This window comes from Canis lupus, chromosome 12 (genome assembly GCF_003254725.2).
Source record: "Canis lupus dingo isolate Sandy chromosome 12, ASM325472v2, whole genome shotgun sequence".
NCBI classification, from domain to species: Eukaryota; Metazoa; Chordata; class Mammalia; order Carnivora; family Canidae; genus Canis; species Canis lupus.
The window spans coordinates 42,641,803-42,651,561 of NC_064254.1; the positions used below are offsets into that span (position 1 = coordinate 42,641,803).

General features: G+C 34.6%; 1 long non-coding RNA gene across 1 annotated transcript; it reads left to right on the forward strand.

Moving 5' to 3' along the window:
- The first annotated feature begins 1,569 nt into the window (after nucleotides 1-1,569).
- On the forward strand, nucleotides 1,570-9,116 carry LOC125752247 (uncharacterized). Its single transcript, XR_007401262.1, has 3 exons — nucleotides 1,570-1,714; nucleotides 5,017-5,154; nucleotides 9,014-9,116. It is a non-coding gene; the product is annotated as an uncharacterized LOC125752247 (long non-coding RNA).
- The last annotated feature ends 643 nt before the right edge of the window (nucleotides 9,117-9,759 follow it).

Below are 9,759 nucleotides of genomic sequence, written 5' to 3' on the forward strand. Positions count from 1 at the left end.
GATTCTTTACAGAGACTGAGCCACATGAGGCCGCAAGATTTAGTGTGCATTTGGAGTGTATATATATAAGTGGAGTGTGTAAAGGAGCATAAACATGTTGAGGTTCATAATTTGGAAATGCCAACATTATTTAGCTAAGCAGAGCTTTTCTCAAGCTAAAGTCTCCTAATAGGTGATTTATTTCAATGTAATGTTATCTTATAATATCAGTGAAGACTCCAGAAAGCAGGTGATTCATGAATAGTTGAGCTGCATTAGATAGATTAGATAGATAGATAGATGATAGATAGATGATAGATAGATAGATAGATAGATAGATAGATAGATAGATAGATTTTTTTCCGAAATCAAGACAGGTAATCAACAGTAAAAAGATGGAGAAAGGATGGGAAGAGAAGAGCAAGTAGAAATTCAACAGCCTAATAAGGTTGGAGAACATAAGGAAGAGCATAGAGTGGATGGGCCTATGAGCTGAGAGTTGTCATCCTCAGCTGTAGCATCAGATGCTGCAATCCTGATGACACTCATTCAGCTTCTCCAAAGTGAAAATGCTCACAATTTGATTTTCTGTTTTGATGATAAATGTTTTTACACAATGACATAAAAAATTGTCATGTTTTAATGGGATTACTGGCTTTTCTTCCCCTTTAGAGAAGCTAGTGTAACGTATTTCTATTCTCCATCACAGCATTATGGAGTATTCTAGACCAAAGGCAGACCAATATGAAATAGCATGGCTTGTATAAGAATTTGCAAGTTGTTCCTTGGAACTTTAACAGATGAATAAACTTGTATGGATCATTTGATATGGGCCAGACACCAGGCTGAGTTCTTGTTTCATTTCATAATCCTAACAACAAATCTAAAGGAGGTGCCATTATAATCTCTGTTTTATGAGTTTAGAGGGATTAAATAACTTGCCCAAGATCATACAACTAGCAAACAACAGAATCAGGATTCAAATAAGCAATTAAATTCCACAGCCTATATTCCTAACCATTTGACAATACTGACCCTCATGAACGTTGTACAAAGAAGTCTGATCTTTATACATTAGGTGCATCTCTAACTAGGGCATATGTTCAGGGATACATGGAAGTCAGAAAATCTATATGGCCATTTGCCTAGGAAATCAATTGTACTCAAAGACCTGGGAGGGAAAATCTACTCAAGTGAGAAAATATTAAAAAGTAATAATTTTAAAACATCTTAATAAAAAAATAAAGACATGTTGTGGATTAATATGTAAAATTACATAAGTTATAAGGGTAAATCATGAGATTTTGGAAAATATCTCATGCTGGCTGGTCATTTTGGCCTACATTCCCTTTCCTACCAGCTTATTCATCTTCACTCTTTTTTTAGGGCTTTCATAGAGATATCTGTGAAATATTTCTGTAGGCATGAGAGCTGTGGAGAGTTTCAATCGCATTGCATAGTCAAGTTAACATTTTGGAAAGCTTTTTTACAGGTGAGGGAGGAATATAAGGAGAGAATTAGACTTCCCTGGTAGAATGGGGGCATGGACTACAGGACAATGAGCTCACTTTCAGACAGTCCTGGGGAACCTCCAAGTGTAGTGTGTCTGTTGAGGACAATGTGGATCTGGAACTCAGGAGAAAGAGTGTTTACAAAGACCTTGTATCACCTTCTTGTACTATCAACATTCAAGATGGGATCACCACCTCATGTCTAGAACAGTGTTTGGTACAGAGTAGGTACTTTAAATTATTTGTTGAATGAAGGAAGTAGAAATAAGAAGTCATGTACTAATGTATTTGATAAGATATTCTGTTTTTAATAAACTACAACAAATATTTAGAATTAAAGAAACTTTTGTAACTATATATGTGCATATTAAATTCACAAATATAGGGTTCAAATGGCATAATGATATTAATCCCTGTAAGAAAACTACTTTCAAGAGCACAAAGTTTTTATGTAGTCCTATAACATTTTTTTTCTTAAACTTTTGCTTAGCCAAAATACAGAAGCAGCCCAAGTGTTCCACCATCGATAGATGAATGGATAAATATGTGGTATATATGCACAATTAAATATTACTCAGAAATAGAATGAAATTTTGCCATTGCAACAACATGGATGGATCTAGAGAGTATAATGCTAAGCAAAACAAGTCAGTCAAAGATAAATACCATATGATTTCACTCATATGTGGAATTTAAGAAACAAAAACAAAGAAAAAAGAAAGACATCAAAAAACAGACTCTTAACTATAAAGAACAAATGTTACTAAAGGTAAATGTTCATAAAGAGCTTTTAAATAAATCCTCTGTCAGAGAATAGAAATTGTCTCTTTACAAATCTCTGAGAGGTTCTTGGCTGCTACTACCATGTGCCTTGCCAAAGTTTGGCCTTTCTAAAATAGTGATTGAATAAATATATTCAACTTTTATATATGGAAAATACATATGATGTATATGTATACATATGTCTGTGTGAGGATATACTTGTATGTACATGTTATAAATATATGTATCACAGAATATAATTTCCTGTTTTCCAATTTGAACTGTGCAGTATAGCAAATCATTTGAATGTTTATTTTGTCTGAAAAATTTCTCTCAGTGCTTTCATTAACTTTTTTTTTTTAACTGTACAGTCACATTTCCTAAGAGACTTATTTACTTCTGAGTTTCCTAGTTACAGCTTTATAGATTGCTAGGAGTTCTGTAGCCTTTTGTTACTATGAGATTGAGTTCTTACTTTATGACTCACTTTCTGGAAGTCAATTTTCTAACCCAGAATCCATTTAATTTCATTGGCCATGATAATTTTGAAATAAAGTCCTATATGTCCATAGATAATACTTTAGAAAGTACTATCAGCTCAGGTTTTACATTAAATTCCATTTTAATGTTCACGTTGGGCTCTATAATATTCGCTTCCTTTCAATGCACTTTTAGTGGGAAAATAAAATTTTATTTTTATAGTAAACTTATCATAAAAGGATGCAGCTGTATACGTAACTGAACATTGCTGCTGGTAAATCTTGAAGGTTTAGTCTGTCTTTCCTTCTACAAGTCATTGAGTAGCTATGTATGTTTGCAGAACAGGAAATACCCTATCATGATTCTCTTCTGAAGCAACCAATTAGAGATGGGCATTAGGATAGTGTTCTGTGACTGCCTTCTCTGGACTTTGTCATTCCATTCCTAATACTTTCATTATGCTTCAGTCCCTGGCCCTGCCACTAAACTCATTCCACCTTCTTGCCTTAATTGAAACTTCACTCTACTCTGAGACACTTGCTATTTCTCCATAGGTCTCCCCAAATGGAGAGTGTGGCTAACTACACCCTTGGTGTCTCAGAATGAGGAAGCAGAGGTCATACCCTCTGCATCTAGTGGTGCTTCAAACCAATCGTGTAAAATCCCCACCTCTTTGGAGGTCCAAGTTTTCCAGCCATACCATATTCCATCTTCCCTGTACTCCAAGGAATCCCTGGAGTATAAGGGACAATCCTTCCCTTGTCCATGGAATCCCAAGTTCCCAGGGATTCCATAGACAATTCCCTCATATCTACTAGACATTTCAGCACCTGACATGGTCTTCCTTTTCGTGTCACTCTCACTGTAATTCTGGGTGACATCCTGTCCATGCAGTATCCAAGCTTCATAATTTGCTGACCTCATCTTCAGTTACCTTCTCCACTTTATTTCAGCCATCCTCTGTTATGACAAATCTGTACTGTGGAATCACAGCTTCACCTATGAAAACCAAAATTTAGAATATCATTATAAGTGCATAGTCAGAGTAGTAGGTTCAGAGGTACTCAAATCAATTATATGTGTATGATACCTTATCACTTTGACAAAATGGCTAATTTATTTCTACTTGTATTTAGGTTTAGGGTTTATTTTCTTCATTTATAATAAAACCTTATTTTACTCTTTGTATATGCACAAATTTTCACATGGTTCACATTAAACAGTAAATTCAAATCTTATTTGTATCCTATCCATTCCATCCCAGTCCCACCCACCCCGAGGGGTAATCATTTTCACTAAGTTCTGGTATATCCATCTTGCATTTTTTAAATAAAAATTATGTATATACTTCTTACACCCATATTTCTTCACAAATGCTACCATATGATATACATTTCTTGCACTTGCTATTTTCACTTAACAATACATCCTGGGATCCCTGGGTGGCGCAGCGGTTTAGCGCCTGCCTTTGGCCCAGGGCGCGATCCTGGAGACCCGGGATCGAATCCCACGTCAGGCTCCCGGTGCATGGAGCCTGCTTCTCCCTCTGCCTATGTCTCTGCCTCTCTCTCTCTCTCTCTCTCTCTCTGTGACTATCATAAATTTAAAAAAAAAACACAAAAAACAAACAATACATCCTGTTTCAAGTCTGTAATATTATATTTACTATGTGTATTATTTATGTTTGCTGTGTTTCTCCATATGATATTTCTTCATCTTTTGCTATTTCTTTTGGTATTTAGAAGGATTTTTCTTTTCTCTCAGTGGTTATAACCTCTCCAGTGTCTTTTTGTGAAAAATAGCCCACTTTTTCCTGAAGCTTCTACTGTTTGGTTTGTCAACTCTAATGATATATTTTGACTGCACATATTATCTGTACAATAATGAATTTATTTTTCTACCTTCTCTCCTCACTCTCCTGTCATTTTTGTGAGGGGTTGGTTTATTTCCATTTTTTCAGGACATGTAATGCTTACATAATCTTCCCCACCCTTTGTTTTAATCTTAGATGTACATTGAAATATATTCAATATATACCATCAATCCTTGTGCCTGGATTTCTTCAGTCTTCTTTTGGTTAGATAATGCTCACCTTCTAGTTATATTTTTAATATAGTACTCTTTAAGTTCTCACATTTTCATTGTTTTTATATAGCTGTCTTGTCTAGATATAAAGTCTTTGACTCAAATGTTTTGCTCTTGCTTTTTAAACGTTTTTGCTACAGAATTGTCTTGCTTTGTATCTTTTTTTTTTTAAAGATTTATTTTTATTTATTTACGATAGACATAGAGAGAGAGAGGCAGAGACACAGGCAGAAGGAGAAGCAGGCTCCATGCCGGGAGCCCGTCGCGGGACTCGATCCCAGGACTACAGGATCATCCCCTGGGCCAAAGGCAGGCGTGAAACTGCTGAACCACCCAGGTATCGCCTTGCTTTGTATCTTGCTGTCACAAGGTCTGATTTCAAATTGATTTTGTTTCCTTGAAGGTTATTTGGTCTTTTTGCCAGAAAGCCTAGACATTTTTTTTTAACTCTATCATTAAAGTCTAAGAGTTTCACCATCTGGGAAGTTTTCTAAAATTATAACTTTAAATGACATCTTTACTCCATCACTTTGTTTTTCTTATTCAAAGACTCCACTTATATGTATGTGAGATCATCTTTGTCTATTTTCTGTAGCTGTCACTGTCTCTGATTGTTTTTCACTCTATCTTATTTTTATGATCTTAACTATTTAAATATATTTCCCCAATACCCTGTTTTAGATTTTCCATTCATTCTATTCTATCCTGGTCAGCTTATAGTTTAGTCTTCATTCCTGAGATGATTTTTGCTTTTTTCTTCTGTTTCTTTCTGGAGTCTGCTTAATTCTTATATTCCTTTCCCCCCTTCCCTTCTGAATTTCTGATTAGGGAGTGTTTCTTAATATATGTAAATGCTTATTTAATGGTATTTAATTCAGTTTTCCTACTTTTTATGGCCTTTTTTAATAATTTTCATTAACATATATATTTTGATTCCTATTATCTATCTTCTTTTTGTAATATTCTTTATGGTTATTGTTAGCTATTTTTGATTTATTTTAAATGTCTTGTATTTTATTAGATTAGCAAATAGAAATAATTCTACCTAGACAGGTATGAGGCAGTTGGTGACTTACTAGTTTTCTTAGTTCAAGAGCACCCTCTTCTGTTGATATAATGAACTGTAATTTCCTTAATAAATGGCACATTTTATGAAGAGAATTGATTTGTCTTTTTAGTTAGTATTTCTTTGTTTACTTGTATCTTCATTTTCTACTTTTTTTTTTTTTTGCCTTATTTTCTTCACTACCGACTCCTTTTAATTCCCTGCGAGTGAGACCCTAACAAGATTTCCATCTTAGGTCCCTGCACTTTTGAGCCAACTTCTTTTTAACTTTCAGGGATTAGGTGTTCTGGTATACGAGGTCGTATTTTAAAAAGGTGTATATTCTACTACCATCAGCCTAAAATTGCCTTCTCTCTTTCCTGAAATCCCCACCTGACTCTAGTGTGTTCTCCAGATTTGTCTTTGCTCTGCCTATCTATCTATTTATCTATCATCTATCTATCTATCTATCTATCTATCATCTATCTCCCTTCTTCTCTGTAAATTAATTTATGGTATTCTTTATCTTCTAGTTATGTTGTGGGCATGGATCTGTGTGGTTTTACTTATTCTTTTTATCTGTATAGTTTTTGGAAGATATATGTAGAGTTTTGGATTCAGATGGCTATAATTTCCTTAAATTGCAATGTTTTTCAGGGTCCTATCTTAGAACTCTTCTCCTTTTGCCCTTCACAAACACTCTTTTAAGTGATCACAACCACTTCTATTCCTTTAATTGAATTAATTCTAAAACTTACAGGCTGAGGACTACCAAACTTTATTTTATTGCTGGGCTCCACATCTTTCATTAATGATCAATGAAATATCTCAACAGGTTATCTCCCACAGTTATAACCTACTTCACATATATAAAATTACATATCTTTTATTCTCCACCCCAGCCCATATGGCTTCTCATTCTGTGTCTCTTATCTTCATAAATGGTGCCATGTCACCTTCCCCAGTGTGCCTTGTCATAATCATCTAAGTTAGACAGAAGGCTGCCTATAACTCTTGGCCCCAGTCAGTCTCGAAATGCTAATGATTCTACCTCCTAAATATCTTAAAACTGTCTTCCACCACTCTTGAAATTCTGTGTTTAGGGCAGTATTAATTCTTGACTGGATTATTGCAGCAGCCTCCTAACTATAGTTCCTCCTTCCGTTTTTGCTTCTTCTACTCCACAGCTCACATAATTCTGATAAAAGTTTAATTTGATTATGTCAATATACACCTTCAGAATAATACATTGCCTTCATAATAGATTTTAACTCTATTAGGATGTTCTAAATGACCGTATATAATCTAATGACTGCTTTCTTCTCTAGACTTCTCTCTTACCAATCCCTGTTCTCATCTCTCCCCTACCCCAATAAAACACACAGAAATATAAATGCCATGAATATTATAGTATCCAAATTGACCACAGCAATATTTCTAGTCCATGATCTGATATAGAGTCATACCACTTCCACTCAAAAAGTGAAGTCTAATTTCCCTCCCCTGAATATGCTCCAGTGTTAGTGACTCACTTCTGATAAATGAAATTCTGTGGAAGTAATGCTGCATGATTTCCAATACCAGGTCATAGTGTCAGTATAGTTTCAGACTGATGTTCTCCTCCACCCTGAGTGACCAAATAAGAACCCTAGCTACTATACTGGAAATACCATGTTGAGAAATCATGTAGAAATAGAGGAAGATGTATAAGGACTCCACTTTTCCAACCCTAGTAATTTATGTCTTCCTGGTCTAAGCACCAGCCATATGAGTAAGTCACATTCAATTATTTCAATTCCAAGACCTTAAGCCAAACCTATGGTGAAACAAATATAAATATTCTGATGAACTGTCTAGCCTGCAGATTAATAAGTAAAATGTAATCCACAAAGTTGGGAGGTAGTTTGCTACACAACGATGGAGAAGTAAAATAAGCAATCATACACATCCTAGGTGCATTAAACTATTTTTAGTTCCCAGGTATTTCTTGGTATACTTTGTGTACTTCATACCTGTAATATTCCCTATTGTTCTCCCTAACTCTACCCTTTCAGCTACATAATGGTTTCTTTTCCTTTAGGATTCAGTACAGAAATTGCTTTTGAACCTTTCTAAGTCTACCAAGATTGTGCTGATTACTTCCATGAGCCTTCACATCTATATTTACATCAAACATTAATTATAATTCTAAATTATATTTAAGTTGCACTTATTGTCCCATAAAGTCTGGAACATCATTGTATCTCTAGAAAGTAGCATACTGTCTGAGACCAAAATTATTGTTGGATAAATAAATAAAGATAAATTAGATGTGAAATTGGGTTAAGAAATTCAAGTCATGCTTGTCTTAAAACCACAATGATTATTAAATAATTAATAACTTATTAATAACAACTGATATCATCAGTGGAACACCTGGTACATGTCAGTTGCCATTACAAAGCATCTTATAGGCATTATCTCATTAAATTGCAACTCAATTCTATAAAAAGAGACAGGCTACAAGTATAGTTTTTGTTATCTTGGTTTAAATCCCACCTTCACTCAACTTTTTTATCTGTGAAGCATTGATCAAGTCAGTTGAACTCCCAGTTTTCTCATCTGTAAAACAAAGATAAAATTGTTCTGATATGAGAACTAAGTGAAATCATGTATACACCATGCCTGGTGTATGACAGATATTTCATAAATTATATTTACTATCATTCTCATTTTTCAAATGAAGAAACTGAGACATGTAAGGATATGTAAAGGTTAAATAAGTTTCCCAAGGTCATATGGCCAGTAAGAGGCATAACTAGAATTATATCCTAAGTCTGTCAGACTTAAGCCCATGTCACAAACCAGTATGCTGTACAATAGACTCATTCTTTTCTTATTTTTCTCTTTGGCATTTACTGATTACATTCCATATTCTGGTAATTCACACTTTTAAATGATAGCCTAATTGAACTTCAAGGAGAGGACTGAACAACTAAAGCAGAAGATATTAAAGCAGAAGCATTAACTCCCGGAATGAGGGACTATAAATGAAATGAAAGTATGCTACGGTAATGTACCTGTTGGCTGAAAAGTAAACAATATTTGAATGTTATAAAAATTTAAACACTTATTTGACCCAACCAAAATTCTGATATTACTATGTTTACAGGAGATGGTGCTAAGAGGAATGAGAAGTATTTCAACATGATAAGCCCTCATCTGTCATGGAAGGAAGTCAACTCATGTTAAAAGCAAATAAACTAAGAAATAGCTATACATCTATATTATTTAGAAATAAAAGCTAGGAAGGTTCCAGTCCAAGACAATGACATATAAGGTTCCTGAACTCACCTCTTTCCACAGACACACCAAATGTATAACTACATATGGAGAAATTCCCTCTGAAAGAGATATAGAAACTACTGACTCCTACCCACTGGGTGAAGAAGAAAATGTTCACATCATATTGATAGGAAAGGCTGAGACACACTCACCATAAACTCCAACCTAGACATAGAAATATAATCAAGAGGGAACTCAACACTCTAAGATACTCCCTAAAGAGTGAAGATCTGGACTCAACATCATGAGCGAGTTGAGAATTCCAATAAAAAGAAAATTTAAGAAAATACTAAACAGAAATCACAGAGCAGAAGTATACAATAACTATACTAAAAAAAATTCAATAAAGGGGCTCAACACCATACTAGATCAAGTGGAAGAAAGTATCAGCTAACTTGAAAACAGTGGAATCATCCAATTAGAGAAATAAAAAGAAAAAAAAGAGTAAAGACAGTTTAAGGGAGTTATAATAGGTTACCATCAAGCAGACCAATGTTCTCACTATGCGGGGGAGGGGGGGGGTCCCTTAAAGAGAGACAGAGAAAGGGGCAAAAATCTTAAATAAAAAAATAA